The 15,313-nt window shown below is 39.4% G+C and overlaps 2 long non-coding RNA genes across 2 annotated transcripts in view; both read right to left on the reverse strand.

Moving 5' to 3' along the window:
- Positions 1 to 15,313, reverse strand: part of LOC103664536 — an 87,245-nt gene that overhangs the window by 42,272 nt on the left and 29,660 nt on the right. The gene's annotated exons all lie outside the window — the stretch shown is intronic.
- LOC103664535 lies at positions 461 to 5,712 on the reverse strand. Its single transcript, XR_569060.1, has 3 exons — positions 5,364 to 5,712; positions 5,099 to 5,224; positions 461 to 1,487 (listed from the first exon to the last, which is right to left on the reverse strand). It is a non-coding gene; the product is annotated as an uncharacterized LOC103664535 (long non-coding RNA).

Raw genomic sequence — 15,313 nt, forward strand, 5'->3', positions numbered from 1 at the left:
CAGGTAAATGAATGAGCCACGGATACTGGCTTAGTGCTGTGCTGCAGCCTCCATTTCTAGGCAACACCTTCATTTATCCCCATCCTTCTTTGCTTATGTGGGAGAGAATTTCCAAGTGAAGTACCCTTCTACACTTTGAATCCATGCCAACAATCAAAGGTATACAACAGAACTGCTGAAAGCAGGAGAAGGGCTGATGGAATCTTAATAGCTCTGGGAACTCACTCACTCCTTCTTCTCCTTGGAGCCCTATTAATAGTACAGTTGGTAACATCAAATGATTTTGATTCCCTTTTCCACAACTGCTATTTTGGCTCCTTTGGCATCTTCAAACTATATTTCCCATGGTGATTATTACATTTCCTTTATTTCCAATGTCAGTTTATTTTCAAAGGAAAAAAAAATCACGCAACACAGCTAAAGAAGCCAAAACAGAACAATTTGTTATATTAAGCAAATATTTATTTGCATAATTGTGACTCCTATTTCTATATTAGCATAGCAGTAAAACCAACAGCGTTCGATTCGGAAGGGACATAGTGTGCAAGACCTTATGCCTCACTGGGGAACAGTCAGTGGAGGAGATAGCAACCTATGTCTCCTCCAAGGAGGAGGCAATAGGCATTGCCTCCCATTGCCAGCGAGGACGTACCCTTCCTATACCTCTCCCTCTCATCTCATTCCTTCGGGGAAATTTTTTAACATATTTTATAGAGAAAATTTTATTTTGACATTACATTTAAGAGAATATTTTGATATAAGGTTAAAAATGAGCTGGAACCCAGAATGCAAGAACTTTGTGTTGTTCGGAAAAATGGGTCTCCATAAAGAGTCTCCATTTATTCTAAGAGGGGTCAACTATTGACCCTAATAATTCTTGAAAAAAAGCAGGCAAATCCAAAGAATTCTGCATTTGTTTGGAGGAACTCTTGTTATCTTACTGTCTAAGCCTTGCTACCACACAGAATTATGCAGGAGGTATGTCTGTCCTAGGGGCCTTGAAGTGGGAGTTTATGATAAGACCATATCACAGCATAAAGTCCAAAGGTATGTATATTGATTCATATGAAGTTGAATAACCTTTGTAGTTAAGACTTACAAAGCATTTACTACATATTAAGTCAATGTGCTGCGATAGATAGGAATACTAGAAGGAATGGCTTTGTTTTTATAGAGGAAAAAATATTCAGGATCATTTAATGAAAAGCCATACGCCCTAAACTGAGAAGTGGTGTTTTCTCAATTATAGAATCTCTACCTTTCTGATCTAGGTTCCTGGTCACTTATGGAAAAATAACTAATATCAGAGGTAACCCCGAGATTCGGTCTTTCAAGATATTCAAGCACATGGCCATGTAATTTGAATAACTTCATTGTTTACGACCCAGGCCATGCAGTCAGATCTAGGGGGACATCCCAGCTCTGCTACTTACAGCTGTATGACTTTGGGCATGTCACCTGACCTCTGGAAACATCACTTCCCTCACCTGTAAATGAAAGCACAGGAAAATGTCCATCACCCAGGGTTACTGGGACTATTAAAGAGATAAAATATATGAAGTGCTTAGCGTGGTTCCTGGCACATAATAAGTATCAATCAGCAGTATTCATGGTTAATGTGTGTGCTAAATTGCAAAAAAGACTTCCTTCTCAGTTCAGTGTTTGGGAAGGGCACATCAGAAATGAGAAATCTAGGGACCGGGTTGGGGAAGGGAGGTGCTGGAGAAGAGGTGGGAGGGCGTTTGGCAATGCAGAAATCCATTTTAATTGCAATTTGAAACTAGAATCTTGACCTTCGAAAGTGGCAGCATGATCTTTTGTCACCAGAGCCTCCATTAGTCAAAAGTGGGACTTGAAAGTAAGGTAGTTTCTTTCAAATTATCTGCTAGCATACCATGGGGATCTTTTTCTCCTCATCTAGAATCTTCTGCTAATGTTACGGAGTTTATGGTTCCCATAATGCACATGTACAGTATCTATTTCATGTTAATTTGCTATTAACACTTACAGTTTCACTCACTTCAACACAGCTGGATAAAAAGAATTGAAATCAACCATCTACGGTGGAATTGGAATGCAGCTATTAGCAGTTTTATTTGCAAACCTACCCTCCTCTCACCTATCTTGTGTCATGGCATAAATTCCATTCAAAAAACAATTATTAAATGCAGATTTATGTCAAGCAAAGTCATATGCTTTCCTCAACAAACCCATTTCTTACCAGCTTTGCTTCCCCCCGTGTCACCCAAGGGTGTAAGTTGACTTTTGTAAAAAACAAACCAAGTAAACAACAATTTTTAAAAATCTCCATCTCTCTAGTAAAGATGTAAACTTAACTTTTTCTTAACCTGAATAAGTGAAAAAATTGGCAACTTCTTTTAGTGTTGGGTTTTATGGGGCTGGAACTTCCTATCAGAATCATAGTGTTTTTAGAAAATGGTATCTATATAAAAAGGACTCATGTAAGTAAGTTCTAGCTGCTGAAAAGTATCTACCTAAGCTAGCTTAAACAAAGGAGACTGACCTATTTCTGGGTCTTACATGGACTGGAAATGGAAAACCATCCCTTTGCAAGGCGTCTGTGCTTACCATGTTTCTCCTGGAAACCTGTCATCTTATACCCTTTTTTTTCCTATGCAGCTGATCAAACTTTCCATTTTTCTGGGCAGATTGGCTTTCTCTGCTAATCCTCTAGTTTGCAACTGGCCGAAAAGGGCCATCCGGTTGCAATCTGAATGTGACCTTTTAATTTAGGGACCTGCCATTGTCTGATCTCAGGCAATGGGCCTCTCAGTTCAGATTTTCAGGAGAAAGAGAGAATTAGATTAATAATCGCCTAATCCATGGACTGGCTCCCCTGGGTCATAAGTCTACCCTGATCTAACCAGCTGTAATCACGGAGAGGTAACATGGTACAAACCTGATGGCCTAGACTCAGCACTCACAGATATGTCATAATGAAGCCGCTGAATCAAATCTCTTGCTTCCTTGATCAGTGGAAGAAATACCCTTCAGCAGTAAGAACTTGGGATGGGACTCTTCAAACTACCATTCAAAATTAAAACCAAAATAACCCAATGCTTCTTCAGAAGGCTTGTGTTTCAAATGCATTTAAAATTCTCCCACTCTTCCCATTCTTTCTAAATTAAATTCTTTTTTTTTTAAGATTTTATTTATTTATTTGACAGAGAGACAGCCAGCGAGAGAGGGAACGCAAGCAGGGGGAGTGGGAGAGGAAGAAGCAGGCTCCCAGCGGAGGAGCCTGATGTGGGGCTCGATCCCAGAACGCCGGATCACGCCCTGAGCCGAGGGCAGACGCTTAACAAGTGAGTCACCCAGGCGCCCCTTAAATTAAATTCTTTTAACCAGGTATCTTCTATTGGCGTGTACACACATAGTGAAATTATATCAATAGTCATATGAAGAAAATTATTTTCTTGCACATGCCTGGAAATTTTCATTTAAATCCAGTTTTATTTTATACACTCTAAAATTTTGGACAAGCTAATGAACATACAGCTTATATAACTGTTCCACCACTCATGCTCAATAAAAATTGCCAACACACACAATATCCCATTGTTTAGCATTAATTCTGAAAACTGTTCCAGAAATAATATTGTCAGGACTCTCCCTCTGAGATGGGGCCAAAAAAGTCTTATACACCTTTCAATGTATAGCTAACTGCCTAAGGCTATATCAAGCTCATTGTTTATTCAGACAAAGCCTTTCACTTCCATAACTTTCTCCTTCCCTGTGCGGGAGGGAAAAACTGGGGGTGAGGGGTGGGAGTAGAATGGGGTGGGACACAAGGCTCATTTTGAAATGTATGAGAGTTGGATACTCCCAAAATTCCAGCAAGATTACACGCACACACACAAATCTCATCTGGTAAATATTACATTCTGTTTTTGTCTTTGCTTTAGTTCTTACACAACTTGACAGTTTGTGGTATTGTGCCACATTTCAGAGCTAAGGTTTACAAACATCTGGCTCATGGGCAACATTCCATCCCCCATGGGCCCCCAGTGTCTCTGGGATAAAGTGTTTGCAACATACCAACCGAGGTGGAAAACAAGAGTTTTCCTAGAGAACAATGAGGGTAAGCAAGACATTTTGCTTCACAAGATTCCTCTCCGGGAGGCTGGACCTGGGAAATTTAACCCACTTGCTGCCGCCAGATGAACTTTGGAGAGTTAGGAATCCTTGGCCAGTTAAGTGGATCTCCTACTGAGTGGACTGTTAAGTGGATTTCTTTAAGTCCTTAGAGACATGAAACTTACTCAATAAAGTGTCAGGACAATGAAGTAATGCAAATTCTTCAGACATTCTAAAGGAGTATTTAAATCCCCATCCCACCCTGGATTATCTAGGGTGGGATTATTTCTGTATATCCATCTAAGAATAAGAAAATATTTTTTCTTACAGTTTTCACGGAAGAAGGGGTAACAAGATCATCCATATTAGTTAAGGTACATGGATTAATGTCTGGCACTTTGTAAGAGCTGCTTAAGTTTTTCCTTTCATCATTGTTAGCATTTCTATGTTGGGCATCAATGTATACAGAGGAAAGTTATTTTTAAGTGTTCAGATTTTTGGTGTTTAATCTTGATAATAATTTATGTGCCACCTCTTTCTGTCATTTTGTTATCTTTTTTTCCTTCCTGTTAATTTTTTTAAAGATTTTATTTTTATTTATTTGACAGAGAGAGAGACAGCCAGTGAGAGAGGGAACACAAGCAGGGGGAGTGGGAGAGGAAGAAGCAGGCTCCTAGCAGAGCAGGGAGCCCAATGCAGGGCTCCATCCCAGGACCCTGGGATCAGGCCCTGAGCCAAAGGCAGAGGCTTAACGACTGAGCCACCCAGGTGCCCCTCCTTCCTGTTTAAATGCTCTAATAGGATATTGGTATATTGTTCAAAGGAAGAAATTCTAGTGTTACTGTAATTCTTTTCTAATGAAAATGTTAACACTGAAGACTGTTGATTTGGAGTGCTTACTAACAACTCTAGCTCCTAAGAAACAAACACCAAGTTTTCTAGATGATATAAGATACCCCAAAAGCATTGTCCTCTTTCCCGGGGGGGGGGGGGGGATTACCTCATCAAGTCTCCAGAACACGTGCAGTTATTAACCTGAGTCGGGAGAGCTCCACAGATCCTTAGTAGAGTTCAAAGTCCCTGCAACTTTGTGCAAATTCATGTGTATGAATGGGCATGCACTTTCCTAGGAAGAGGGCCAATAGTTTGCATCAGATCAGATCACAAAACATAAAAGGTTAGTGACTAGTTGTACTGGGGCAATGAAGATAGTCAGACTGAGGAAGAGTTCTGTGCAGAATTAGGAAGGAAGCAAAGTCTCTCACCTGTAGGCATGCCCTTTCTTCACCTCATACTGGCCTTTTGCCTCCAGACACCAAGTACCCAGATGCAATCTTTCCCCACTTTCCTATGAAGTCTTCTTCTTGATTCCTAATTCACTCTGAAAATGTACGTAACAGAAAATATCTCTAAAAGGTTTCTTTTTGGAGACTGAAGTCTTCAGCTGATGGAAAAAACTAGGGAAGCAGAGTCTCAGAACTCTTCAGCTGGTGAGTGCTTCAGGCTTGTGTAGTTTCTGTTTACAACCAGCCTGTCCCAGAGTCACTAGAGAGATATGAAATCGTCTTCCTTGAGGCAAATGTGGGAAGTGATTCCACTGGGATCTTAGAGCCTTCAGTTAAGTCGACCACAAATAGCTCTTCAGCTTCAGCTCTGTGTAACATCATACTGGTGGCCATGGGGGGAGGAGAAGGCAGCTCTGGCCACAAAGAATCTGTCACTTTTGATGAAACAACATGAGTTGGTATCTCCAAACAATAAGAAAGGCAATTATGGTTATCAGACACTTATTGGTGCCAAGCATGGTGCCAGACACCCTGATGGTATAGAGTAAGAGGTCAGGAACCTGGGAAAATTCTCACTCTACCACTTGATTAAAGAGGAACCTTGCACATGTTACATAACAACCCAGCGCCTTAGAGTCTTCGTTTGTAAAATGAACATGATTGTAGTATTTTTCTCATAGGATCATTATCAGGACGAATAATAATAATAAAAAACATGTGCATCAAGGACATGGTACAGTCTCTGGTACACAGTAAGAACTGAATAAATATTAGTTATGACTGATTCTCTCACTGAATGCTCATAATAACTCGAGGTGGTAGGTTGTAGCCTGCCTATTCTGCAGATGGGGAGACTGATATTAGGAAGGGGAAAGAATATGGCTGTAGCCACATGCCCTAGAAGTGACAGAGCCAGTCTCTTTTCACTGTATGAGAAGTTTCTCCAATATAGCACACATATCACTGATCTGATGGGAAGTTAATTTGGATGGTAAGTGGGACAAATAGTTACACATTTATTCTAATGCCTATAGAAAAATATAACTACTACTGCTAAATATAATCTCATAAATTGAGGATGAAAATAAGTATAAAAAATTAAGTTAATTTTAAATCACTAATAATGCTGATAAGACAGTGAAATGGCTAAAATTATGGATGTAATTTATGGAAGCAGAGGAAGAAAGAATGATCTTATCCTTAATGTTGAACAGGAAAAAGACCAAGAAAAAGATAAAGGTTGAGATTCAGACATAAGAACTGGAATATATAATAATTTGCCAGCACATCCTTGCTACAGCTGTTAGAGATCTGATTATGGCATTTGCTGTGACTCAAGCTGTTAGCTTCTTCCAGAGAATGTTGGCACTCCACATAACCCAACTAATATCCCAGTGAGGAAAACACTGTTACTGATTCCGATGACAAGAAGGTTATCAAAAGGAGGCTGGACCCAGAAGAGCCTGTGGGGATGCAAGGTAGAGACCATATGGAAAGAAAAGGAAGGGTGGGGGTGCCTAGGTGGCTGAGCCGGTTAAACGGCCGACTCTTGATTTTGACTCAAGTCATGATCTTAGGGTTGTGAGATCAAGCTTGGGCTCTGTGCAGGGCATAGAGACTGCTTAAGATTCTCTCTTTCCCTCCGTCCCTCTCCCACCCCACTGCCACTGCTCAAGTTCTCTCTTAAAAAAAAAAAAAAGAAAGAAAAAGACAGAAAGAAACAAAAGGAATGTTGTGCCCCATTTTAATCACAATGTTCCCTTAGTAAATCCATCAGACCCTCATAAAGTAGCACATGGTACCAATTTTAATGCTATGAAATATTACCAGTAGATGATGTTTCCAACCCATTTTACTATTGTTTTCTTAAAAAATATCTTTCTCCTCCTTCTTCCAGTCTTGTACCCTTCAGCTCTGGTGCTGGAGAAACAAACTAGTAGAGTTGTTGATATTACCTTCCTTACTTATCTTGCTTTCTCATTACAGTCTCTGGCTTACAATGGTTCAACTTATGATTTTTTTTTTTTTTTACTTTACAATGGTTTGAAAGTGATATACACACTCAGTAGAAACTGTACTTCAAATTTTGACTTTTGATCTTTTCCAGGGCCAGCGATATGCGGTATAATTCTTTCTTGTGATGCTGGGCAATGAGCTCAGCTCCCGATGAGTCGTGAGATCACGAGGGCAAACAACCAACATCTTACAACCATTCTGTACAACTATACATACTTCCAACCAAACATACATACAACCACTCTGTGTTTCACTTTCAGTACAATATGCAAGAAAATTTCATGAGATATTCAACACTTTGTTATAGAATAGGCTTTGTGTTGGATGATTTTTTCCAACTGTAGGCTGATATAAGTGTTTTGAGCACATTTAATGTTGACGAGGCGAAGCTATGGTGTTTAGTAGGTTAGGTTTATTAAATGTATTTTTTTTAAAGATTTTATTTATTTATTTGACAGAGATAGAGACAGCCAGCGAGAGAGGGAGCACAAGTCAGGGGGAGTGGGAGAGGAAGAAGCAGGGTCCCAGCAGAGGAGCCTGATGTGGGGCTCGATCCCAGAATGCCGGGATCACGCCCTGAGCTGCAGGCAGACGCTTAACGACTGAGCCACCCAAGCGCCCCTAAATGTATTTTAATCTTATGATAGTTTCAACTTACAATGGGTTTATTGAAATGTAACTCCATCATAAGTTAGGAAATATCTGGGAGCTATTTACACTTTCAAGAGAGGGATGAGGGGGAAAGTCCTTATAGAGAAGCCCAGTTAAGCCAACAAGACTGGGCAAATGATACCATAAACATAGAGATGTCATATAGTAAAAAAAGAGTGCTTTGAGAACCAGATGGCAATAGGTTTGAATTTTATCTGCATTTCTAGGCCGAGTCACCTTGAACAGGTCATTTAACTTTTGTGAGCTTAAGTTTCTTAATTTAAAAAATAAGGATACTAAATACCCACTGTTGTCCTAAAGTTTAAGTAAAACCCAGGTGGGTAAAGAAGCTAGTATACAATAGTGCTCAAGATTTAGGCTGTGTATCTTCTCTCTTGTCATGTCAGTGTCTTGTACCATAAGAGCGGTTATCCTGTTTCCATTTCCTGGTAGTGATGCAAAGATCCTAATCTAATTCCAATGTTTTCTTCCTGCATCAGGCACTCTGGCTAAGACCCATTTTCCAAACCTCTGTCTTTGAAAGCTTCCTATCTGAAAACTGTCAACACAGGCCTGTGACACATTAGCCAAGATCTGCTTTCGTGCAAGAGCAAAGTCTCGCCATATCCAGGGAGATGAGTTTTTCCACTGGAGGTGCCAAAGGGCTGTGCACCTCCCATAAAACTCATCCATCCTTGGGAAAGTCGTGGCTAACACACTTTGTTGGAGCACTTTTATTTTCATTTCATGACAACAAAATTTATAATTTCTTGCAACATTCCTTTCCTTCTCTCTGAGCATGTATTTTTTTTTTTTTTTGGTCTTCTTGGCACCATCAGAAGATCCCACGCATCTAACAAATCATTTCTGAATATTTGAACATCAATTGGTGACCCGTCCCTTCCATTAGGGGATCTGGTAGTATTTAGAGTCTAGTAGAAGTTTTATGAAAATAAACCACTCCATCACCTTGGGCAAAGGCTAAGCTGGTATTTCAAGGGTAGGAGATACCAGGTAATGTGAGAGGGGCCTAGTTGATTTATCTCCATCTCTACCTACACCATTGTAATCCAAGCCACCTTCATCTTTTGCCTTGGTCATTAAAATGGTCACTTAAGGAGTCTCATCATTTCTATTTTCAGGCACCTCTTCAATCCATTTTCTAAAGTGCAGCCAGAGTACTCATTTCAAATGCAAATCAAACACCAGCTCCCTACCTATTTAAAATCCTTCAATGAATTCCTTTTTCCAAATGGATACGAATAAAATCTTTAACATGGTTTGAAAGACCGTTTACAGCTATTCTGTTCCATTCTTTCCTGGCCTACCACTCCCTCTTTCCATTCGTGCAACCTCGGTATACACTTTTGGATTATGTAGAACACAGACCTAATACTCAAGTTCAGGGCGGGTGCTTTTGTGATTATGCCCTCACAATCCTTTCATGTAATCCTCTCCTATGTATGCTTATCTAAACTTGTAATTACTGTATGCAATCATTAGCATAATCATTTTTTAATTTCATTGGACTCTCAAGCAAGAACTTTAGCAAGTTTATTCATTATTGTATCTCCAGAGCCTTGTTCAGGACTAGGGACATAATAGTAATACCAACTAACAACAGGCATTATTAACCAGTTCTGAATACTTTAGATGTTAACTCCTAATATTCACAACAACCCATGAAGAAGACATTGTTACCCTCCTTTGGCTAATGGAGAAACTGAGGTACAGAGAGGTTAAATAAGCTTCCCATAGTTACACAGCTAATAAGTGGGGCATCTGAGTCTTTAACCCTGGGAATTTGGCTTCGGAGTCCATGCTCTTAACCATTATACCAATCTGCTTCTAAAGTAGTAGCAGGTGCTCTAGTTGTAGTAACTACCCAATAAATATTTTTTAATTTAATAATGCATAATGAACAGATTGCTGCTTAAATGACCCACTGAGAGGCCCAAGGCCCTTGAGTTTGTTGAGGACTGGAGAGAAAGTCATCGACATGGCAACTCCGATGGTGCCTAAGATCAGCATCATCTGGCAAACCAATGCAGTAGGGAATACCGAAGAAGCAGCCCTCTTGAGCTGTGCTTGTTATGCTGGAAGCTGCCTTGTCGTTCTTGCTGTTTGGAAATGCTGGCAGGCAACATCTCTGCTCCTGACTAAGCAAAAGCAAGTTTAAATATAGATGAGGGCTCTAAAAATGCTGCTGTTGAGGCTGTAACAGGTGACGGTAGACATTTTTTTTTTTTGTAGGTAAGCACATTACAAAGCCTTTGAAAGTTGAGCCTGAACCATGACTACCCTTGAGTGTTTATCCCCAAGAGTTTTTAATGTGATGCCAGGGACCATTGTCATTTACTGAAGGATTTGTCTATTTGCTATGAATGTCAAGAGACTGAGAACTTGTCTATTTACCATGAATGTCAAGAGACTGACATTCATAAAGATGAACAAATACCTTTTACCTACAGAGGCTGTGCCTTCGAGGAGGTCATCTGGGGCTGACGGCAAGTGAACAGCATAGAAAAAATTCTAGGGGGATTCTTTTGTCCTCAAAGAACAAGGAAAATGGCAAAATAAGGAATTTGCTGACCTCTTAAAAAGATTTAACATTTGGAGAGTTACTTGCTCAACACTTGGTCAACAATATGGACAGGGGACATTTACACAGACCAGAGCAGAGCATGGGTCAGCAGAAGTCATAAACAAGGAGGAGAGGATGGGGGCTCTGTCCTTGGAGAGCTGATACTTTAGTTAGGAAGGTCAAACTCTCAAATAATGTCTCAGCAATGCTTCCAAATCAACTAATGCACCAGGGCAAATGAAGAGTGTATAAACTGAACAGGACAACGTAAAAGGACAGCGAGCAAATTGCATGGGAACCAGGTTAGACCTTCGCTAGCCACTACGAATGTTATGTTAGAGATGGAGATAGAAGCATGACTATGATTTTTCTATTCTTCAAGGAGCTTAAAACTAGGGTGTGGAGACAGACATGTAATTCCAGATGTGATAAGTGCTCTGCAGAAGAACCCCAGGGTTCTAGAAGTCCAGGGAAGAGGAACTAACTTGGAGTGATAGGGATCAGGGAAGGTTTCTCAGAGCTGTACCTTAAAGCGTAAGAGATGCATCAGTGGTACTGGTGAGAGGAACATAAAGTGGAGAAGATATATTTCAGGTCACACGGGTAACCAGTTGTAATGCTAAGACTTGAACCCATGTGTATCTAGCTCCAAATCCCCTATATTTTCCACTACACTAAGCAGTCTTCCAAGTCATTAAATATCTATTGAGTATGTGCTATATGTAGCTACTATGCCATAAGGCTTGGCTTCTACCCCCTAAAAGTACTAATCTCAATCCTCATTTACATAAAAGTTTAAATGATTGACCAATATGATAATTTCAAGTGGTACTGTTTGTTGATGAAGCCTAACATCTATCATAAAGTAAGCATTCAAAAAATATTTGATGAGTATATTGAATCGAAAAATAAATGAGCTTATACCCCTATGAATAGGTGATGAGAATATAGAGACAGACTGGAGTAGAGGATGAAGGACATGGAAGGGTGAGTCTGGAATAGAGTTTTGAGGGAAAAGAGGGGGCATGAAATAGCAAATAGAAATAAAGAAGAGTAAATACAAAGGTAAGGAGTGAAAAATGACTAGGTTAGGCATAATAATCTCACAGCTTCGGTCGATGACAGCCATAATATCAGTACCACTGCAATGTCCAATGTGGCTTACTGAATATCTGTTATGTGCTGGATTTAATATTATTCCTTTTTGTACACATGGCTAAACCTTACTATAGACCTGCAGGTCATGTGGTATAATCTCCACCATATAGTTGATGATAAAGCATAAGAAAGATCTGTAATCTGGCATAGCAAAAATTGGAGATAGGATTAAAATCCAGGTCCCTTGACCTAAAAAGCCCATATTCTTTTTAATATCCTCCCTTCCAATGAGCTAATAACTATATTAGCCACATGCTGTACACTCAACCCTTTTCTAATTTTATAATATAGGTCTGGCCCTAAGCCTAGAAAGTACCTACTCTTTCATACATTCCAATCTAGACATGATATAGAAATTCATCTGTCCAATTACCTGGAAATTTAATGTATTGGGCCTTATTGGATATATATCCTATTGGTTCTGTTTCTCTTCATAACCCTAATACAGTTCCTTCTATCCTTGATTACACCATGGTAATTTCAAGGATTTTCAAGAAAATTTAGCCAGGTGGTTTTGTATGACAATACTAAGTTAGTGGTTAAGGATAATGAAAAGTTGGTGATTTGGGTAACACATGGGGAAAGTCAAGAGCTGCTCTTTTCATGTTCTGAATAGTGGTTCTCAAAGTGTGGTCCCAATTAGTATCAACAACATCAGTTTGGAACATACTAGAAGCAGAAGTTATTAGGACCCACCCCAGATATAATGAATCAGAAACTCTGATGTAAGATCCAGAAATTTGTGTTTTAACAAGATCTTCAGGTAATTTTGATGCTTTCTATAGTTTGGGAACCATTAATCTAGAATCTCAACACGATTGCTCACTAAGAAGAGAATAATACTTTAAAATATGGAATAAAATTAGGGGGAAAAAAGCAGGATCTATAATTCTGAATCCACCAAGACACTAAAGAAAATGTAGCCACCATAGTGAAAACAGTAGTCAAAGGTCAGTGAGTGGTAGCAGGGATAAGTGGGTTGTAAGACTTTCTTTCTAAAGCCAACAGTGCAATTTCTCCAAATACCAAGATTGAAGCAAATAAAAAATCAAACTAAAAAATATGAAATATAATAAAAGAAAGTTGGTTTCTCCACATAGGGTAACTATTCAAATCCATTCAAAATGAACCTTTGATAATTGGCAGCTGGCACTGAAGTCATCAGAAGATGTCTGTCAGAAGAGTCCTACCAACATCCTAGTTAAAAATTTTATATAATATGCTCACATATAAACTTGTTATTTAGAAGTGTGAGAACATCAAGTAGAGCAGTTTTTGAATCGTCCTCTCCAAGAAAGCTGAGCACCTCAGAAGAGCTGAGCTGGTCCTCAGAGAGATTAGGATATAGGGAGAAATTCCTTAGTCTTAACCTCCCCTCCATCCCTCTCCACATGACAGTTGGCAGCAAAGGCTGAAGACAGATTCCTGAACCAAGCCATGGGAGCAACCCGAAGAAGCAGGAGGCTTGACTGCTGGTCCTAGAAGAACATGCAATCAAATGGGGGAGGTCACGTCAATATTCTCAAAACCTCTCAGGGACAAATCACCTGAATTCATTGAGACACTAGGGTAGCAAGTAACTGAAACTAATTCCTAGGTTCTTTAAGGTAAAAAAGAGAATGTGTTATGAGATGTAGAGATGTTGTATAGAAATCAAGGGCAGTAATTGATTGGACCTGAGGATGCCCCTAGAACTAGAAAGTTGAAAGGAACTCTCTTTCTTTCTTTCTCCCTGTCTCTGTATGCCTGTTTCCTTCTTCACTTTCTCTGCCTCTGCTACACACAGTTGAATTGGTCACTCTCCATCTGAGTCTACGTGTTGACTTCTAGCCACACAGACAACATGACTCTATTCTTTTGATCCTAGTTACAGATTTCTAGGAAAGAAGACTACTTGACTCTACTTGTGTCATGTCCAGCTTCGGCCCAGATTGCCAGTGGGGGTATAGTCTATACATTATAGAAATGGCTACTGGGGTCCATGCATGTGGAGTGGGGAAGGAAGCAGGCAGTTTCCAGAAATAGTGTGGGATTGATGGCTCTGTGGTTAGAAAGATACCTCACAATGACTACTGCCCTACCAGAGAACTGTACCACCAAAGCTAAACCAGTTATTTCTATCTGAAGACTTCTCAGGGAAGGGGTGGTTAATGGGGCTAATCTGGAAAGACTTCAGGGAGGAGATGTTTGTAACATTTCTTATAGCTATGGTTCTCAATATAATGGTATATTGGGATTAACTGAGAAGCAAGTAAGTGGTGCCACACCAAAGTCTGCAAGCTTTGACTTAGCTTGGCTACTAAATTACTATCACTATACACAATCCACGTGGTGAAATTTATAGGAAATCTTTGGAAAACACCTTGGTGCAAGTCAAGAATGTATAACACCATTGTTTTCATTTACCGGAGTATTAAAGCCAGAACCATGCAATTCATTCTTAATGGTACTGTAGTCTTTGATATCCTTAAAAGTTAAAGTTCATGAAAAACATAACAGGGTACCTGTCAAAATAGGGATTTTTCTTACTGAGGGGAAAAAAAAGATCTCTATGGTGATGAAACCAAGATTTTTGATAAATTGGTAGGATTCAATGTATAGATTACATTAGGTGGATAACTAAGATTTGCCTGGATTTTTCCATTGTTATCCAGAAAGAAGACAAACTGAATGTAGTTGTCTTGGGGGAAAAAGTATTTAAATAAATTTTAAAACTCTTCCATACCTCCTTAAGTACTTAGCATGCCTGCTCTCTGTTGTTGACAAAAAGCATGTTAAAGATAGATATGTAGAACTCATTTGCCTCCAAAATCTCACAAATGTCTGGATAAATAAATCTCTTTCATAATATATTTTCCTAATCATCCACATGACTTGAGTAATTCTAGGTTTTTCTCTCTTGTGACTCTTAGTTTTTTGTCCTATGATTTATGAATATGTCTATATAAAAAAAGATTTAAATTGCTTCACTGAATAGTATAACCAATCACTCCCACAAACTATCTTATAAAAAAGTACCTTGAAATAAGATTAGGAACTAATTCCCCCTTTCAAGGTTCAGAGTCTATGAAAGCAATCAGTTGGCCTGTAGGCATACAGAGGTGCTTCTGTCCCCCGAGATTGCTTCCTGTTGACTCTGTAATAGACACTGAGCTCTCTGACTACAAGTCAGGCTGGTGAAAAGAAAATTATCTGGATTGGATGGCCAATGAAACCATTCTAAATCAATAGCGTCTTGGTTGCGATTACTTTGTTTGATTTTAATGTAGCCAAAACCGGAGTTTTAAAGGAATGAGATACAGATCTGGTAAGCTAGAATTTGGAGACTTCATAAGATTTGAAAAGAACACAGATTAGAGAATCGAAGAACCTGTTTACTCAACTACTTTACAAAATTCTAGGGCTCATTCTACTGTGCATTTGCTCATCGAACAAATTAATTCAACAAATATTAATTGAGCATGCACTATAGATGTAACACTATCCCAGGCAGGGGTACAAGAGACATTCAGCTTGGTGG

Source organism: Ursus maritimus, unplaced genomic scaffold (assembly GCF_017311325.1).
Source record: "Ursus maritimus isolate PB19 unplaced genomic scaffold, ASM1731132v1 scaffold_15, whole genome shotgun sequence".
In the NCBI taxonomy this organism is placed as follows: Eukaryota; Metazoa; Chordata; class Mammalia; order Carnivora; family Ursidae; genus Ursus; species Ursus maritimus.